This window comes from Triticum aestivum, chromosome 2B (assembly GCF_018294505.1).
Source record: "Triticum aestivum cultivar Chinese Spring chromosome 2B, IWGSC CS RefSeq v2.1, whole genome shotgun sequence".
In the NCBI taxonomy this organism is placed as follows: Eukaryota; Viridiplantae; Streptophyta; class Magnoliopsida; order Poales; family Poaceae; genus Triticum; species Triticum aestivum.
This window is the reverse complement of record NC_057798.1, coordinates 390677819-390683160: the sequence shown is the minus strand read 5'-3', so window position 1 is coordinate 390683160 and position 5342 is coordinate 390677819.

Here is a 5342-nt window from a genome sequence, read left to right as displayed (position 1 = left end):
CGTTACCGTAGGACAGGCTATCGATAGATGTTTTCTTCCCTGGAGGGGTGCACTAACTCACCCACCATGCTCGCTTAACTCTGGCCGGACACACTTTCCTGGGTCATGCCCGGCCTCGGCCAAACAATACGCTGCAACCCGACCTAGGCTTAATAGAGAAGTCAGCACGCCGGACTAAACCTATGCCCCCAGGGGTCATGGGCCATCTCCCCGGAAACTCCTGCACGTTGCGTACGTGGCCGGTGAGCAGACCTAGCTACCTCCTTCAACAAGGCAGGTGCTTACGCAGTCCAACCCGGTGCGCGCCGCTCAATCGCTGATGTCTATTAAGCTTTGGCTGATGTATACGACGCAGAACTCCCATACTATGCCCACGTGATGGTTAGTGCTATCAGGCCAGAGGCCCCTCGAATCAAATATCCAAATCATAGTGGATTAGGAACGGGTGGTAACAAGCAGAGACTCACAAAAGATGTGACCCCATTACCCTTTCTCGAGGACTTGCAGCAAGGGCTAAGAATGCCCGGCCACGCCTCGTAATTATCTCACGGGCACCTTCCAGGTCAACCCGACTCCACATCACTCGCAATTATGCTCGCGCGGGTACCCCTGAGGGTCGACCCGTCTTTAGTAACATGGTTCAATGTAAATTCATAGTAATCATAGTAATCATAGTAACTGTGTGTCTAAACATCAAGGGGAAAAACCCGAGGAATCACCCCCGGTGAATTCCACTCGATGTAATCATCAAGGTGAACGTAAGAGGAATCACCCTCGAGGTTCACACTTGAGAGGTTGCATGACAGAGTCGTATCGGAAGTGGTTAAGGCGGAATCACCCTCGATGACCATGATCGAATAGCTACACTATAGGGTTAACATCAGAAGTGCTGTAGAGGTCTCACCCTCGGCACTCGATAATAACCCAGCAATGTCAAGCAACTAAGGGAAAAGTGATGTGCGGTGCCGGGGCCTGGTCTTCGATCTCGTTGATCGGGTCTTCGATGATGAAGCAGGGGCAACAAGGACAAGGTGGGGGTCACTGATGGATCACTAACCAACCTATACTAAGCAGTTTAGGATAAGCAGGTAAGGTAACAAATAAGTAGGTTACAAAAGTAGGCTATGCATCAGAATAGGAGCAAACAATAACAATAGCAAAATCTAATGCAAGCATGAGATAATGGAATGGGCGATTCGGGATGATCAAAGGGGGGGGCTTGCCTAGTTGCTCAGACAAGAAGGAGGGGTCGTCGGTGACGTAGTCGATCACAGCGGCATCGGCAACCGCCACGGGGTCTACCGAAGAGAAGAGGGGGGAGAAACAATAAATACATAGCAAGCAAGTGCATAACACGACAACATGCATAGCTAGACATGTTCTAACGCGGTCCTAGACGTTATAGGTGAAGGGGGAATTCAACCGGGAATGTATTCCCTGTTCCGGACCTGTGTCAGACAGATGACCGGAGAGGGAATGTTCCATGTTCAGCCTACTAGGGGCATGTGACAGATGAACGGACCGTGTATTCGGATTCGTCTCGTTTTTCTGAGCAACTTTCATGTAGAAAATATTTTCATCCGAGTTACGGTTTATTTTATATGATTTATCAAAGTTTAAAGATTTCTGAAATTTATTTAATTACTTAAATTGAACATTATCCAGAACAGTGAAAGGTGATGTCAGCATGACATCACCATGACGTCAGCATGTCAAGCACAGCTGACCAGAGTCAAGCCTGGCCTGTGGGTCCAGCGGGACCCACCTGTCATAGACTAAGGCTAACTAAACATGGTTAATTAGATTAGTTAATTGATTAGGTTAATTAAACACAATTAATTAAGTTAATTAATTAATTAATGTATTTATTTATTTAAAAACCTTTTTTAAGGGGGCGGGGCGCACCCAGGCGCCCACCACGCGAGGGGAGGCGAGGCCAGCCGGGGTTGTGCCCGACGGCGGCGAGGCCACGGCGGCCAGCAACGGGCGCGGGCCGGCGGCCGGAGGCGGGAGGGCAGAGGCGGGGCGTCGCCAGGCGACGAGCAGTAGCTCGCAAGCGGGAGGGGTGCGGGGGCAAGGCGTGGCCATGGCGCGGTGGGACACGGGCTCTCCGGCGGCACCAGGAGGGAGCTACAGGCGTGTGGGGTCGAGGGAATGGCCGGCGAGCGCGATGGCGCGACCGCGGATGCGGAAGGCAGGCGGCTGCAGCGTCAGTGCAACGGCGGCCGCGAGCTCCTCGGGAGCTTAGGTGTGACGGCAGGGACGGGGCCCGGGCGCGGAGTCGCGCTCGCATGCACGGGGCGACGACCAACATAGAGACAAAAACAAGAGACGGGAAGGGGAATTAGCGTGGGAGCTCACAGCGAGGTAGACGGCGGCGAGCTCACGTGGACGCGGGAAGGATCGGAGCTAGCAGATCACCGAGGTAGCCGAGGCAACACCGGCGAGGGGAACGGGCGCAGCCGGCATTGTTGAGGCTCCTCGGCGCCAACCTAGTTTTGTAGACGAAGAAGATGATGCCCACGGTGCGGATGGGCACGGCGGTGGGGTGCGACGAGGCTAGTGGCCGCGGCTTCAACGGGCCATGGTGACGCTCGGAGACGGTGGCGGATTCGGGCGCTTCTCCCCGGCGCTGGAGAAGGGAGAGGAAGCGAGGGGGATCTGGGAGGCGAGGGGAGATCTGGGCGCTGAGGGGCCGAGGGGGGGCTGCGGCCTTATCCTCTCGACGAGGCCGACGAGGCGGTCGGGGTCAACCTCACCCCTGTAGCGACCGCGCCACGGGAACAGAGGGGGAAGGAGACCGAGGGGGCTGGTTGGCTGGGCTGGCCAGTTTGCTAGCTGGGCCAGATAGTTGGCTAGCTGGGCCGGTCGGTTCAGCGTGGGGAAAAGTCATGTTGTTTTCTCCCTTTTCTATTATTCTGCCTTTGTTTCCTATTTAATATAGCTACTGAAATAATTTTGTTAAAAGTGGCACTTTGCACAAAAATAGATAGGAACAAAGTGAAGTTGCATAAAAAAGTTGGGGTCAAAAGGAGTTGGCTAACCATTTTTAGAAATTGGAAAGACCAATGTAATTATTGTTACCACAAAATAATATCCCAGGGGCATTTTGTTTACACAAATGAGGTTGGTTTCAACATGACAAATAACCAGAGATTATTTGCCACACCTTGAACATTTTAGCTTTCATGTTTGAAAACTTTGAGTTTTGGACTTTATTTTGAATTTGAAATTTGAACTGGAATAGAATCAAAGTGAGATTAGCAACAGTAACAATGATGACAAGGCATCATTAGAAGGGGATTACTGTAGCATGATTCTCGGGGTGTTACACAAGCTCTGTGGAGAAATAGGACACAACCATAAAGAACACAAGGATGAATGCCCTCATCGTGAAGTCACCCAGTTGGAGAATGCCCAACTAGGCAGATTACGTGTTTCTTGTGTGAAGGGACTACCCACTACCCTGCTCAGTGTCACATTTACCCCGAGGTTCAAAGAACCATTCAGCAGAAGAAAGAAGCAATGAAAGGAGCCCTCATGGAAATTTTAGAAGAACCTATGATGAAGGAAGAGGTGGAGGACACACCCGAAGAAGACCCAATTAAACCCTGCACCAAGTCATGTTATTCATGTGGAGAAGAAGGACACATCTCCCAGAATTCCAAAGGGGGATCTAGTAGCATTCCCGACAGTGGAAGTAGATTATGACCCACAGGAAATAGAAGCCCTGATTGGCATAGAAAAGTCCAGGAAGAGAACTAGATTGGATTCCAAGAACAACCCAATTACTACAAAGAAGGACCTAAGTCATATCACATGTTTTAGGTGCAAAGATTCAGGGCACTACTTCAACAATTGCCCAAAAAGGAAGCCGAGGACCCAAGGAGGCTATGTAATCACAAGGAAACCTTGAGACTTGTTAGAAGTAATATGTTTCCGTTGAAATGAAGCAGGGCACTTTGCCAGGGATTGTCCCAAAGAGAAGGAGGCTTGTGCTAAATAGTTGAGTTTGCAACAAATAAATATAGTAGTAGTAATGGGAACATTTCTTTTAATATTGAGGTGTTGAGTTGAGACATGTAATGGAAATGCAGGAGAGTGTAATAATTTGAGAATCAATAAAGTTAGCATCGTTGGTACTGATTTGGATTTTATGAGTTGTTACTCTATGAAGAAAGATTTGACCATTTTCGAGGATATCAGAAATATGGTCTATGGAATAATTGTGCAATTTCAAGGGTGGTAGTAACCTGTGAGGACACTTGACCCCTGGAAAAGATAAAGATATTCCACGGAGTGGACTTCGGACAAAATAAGTACCAGTTTTATCTCGATATGTGGGATACCCCAAGAGTATGAAGGAATGAAGCACTGTTGGATATAAAGGAGGTATAATGTTGGTAATATGGAGCAATTATAACTCCATGATGAGTCTGAGTAATCACGTCTTAGTTTGGTACCAATAGAAGGAAGGGAGACATTACAATTGGATGGATTTAAGAATGCTAGGAAGCTGGATGTTGGAATAATGATCAGTTGCCCCCGATGATGAGTTCAAGGTTTACAAGTGATGAGATGGGCCATAACCCACAGGCCCTAGGACCTGCCAAGAAACAAGCACACTCTTGCTGAAGGAAAAACCCTGGAAAGAAGATACGACTTTATCCATAGACGATCTCATAGGAGTTTACGCAAAACCTGAGAGATGTGAAGAAAAGATAGATGTTCGTTTGGCTTACATAATCAATGGATTTATCCGAACTTGGTTCATCGACAAGAGAAATTCTGCAATGCTTGTGAGGATGACCAAGTGTTAGAATGCGAGATTTACTAAACCGTATACAAGGTAATGATTTGGGTGCGGGATGGATTGATCACCATACTGACTTACTCTTATTATTCGCCTTGCTATATGGGATGGTAAATCTGAGTGACTTACCTAGAGTACAGGCCAGGTGTTTCCAATCGTAGGTCATACGGTGATAATGAAGCCTAGACCTATTTCCTGCAGGAGAAACCATAAATGGTTGACCACCATGAGATATCGATAGTTGTTTACTATTGGCGCCGGACCCGTCAGCTAAGAAGGACCAGTCATAGAAGAACCGTATCAAGATGAAAGGACACATGAATTGAGGAAAAAGGTTATCCCACTACCGGAAGAGCCCAGAGAAGGAATTTTCCCGAGAATTTGAGAAGACCGACACTGTCAACAATAAGGATGGAGTATATGAGTTTTGATGGAACCGTAACAATGCTTCTAAGGGTGGTAGCACCCGAGACCCCCGGAGACGATCGATGTATTTTGAGAAGACCCCCAAACCTAACCTATTTTCTTT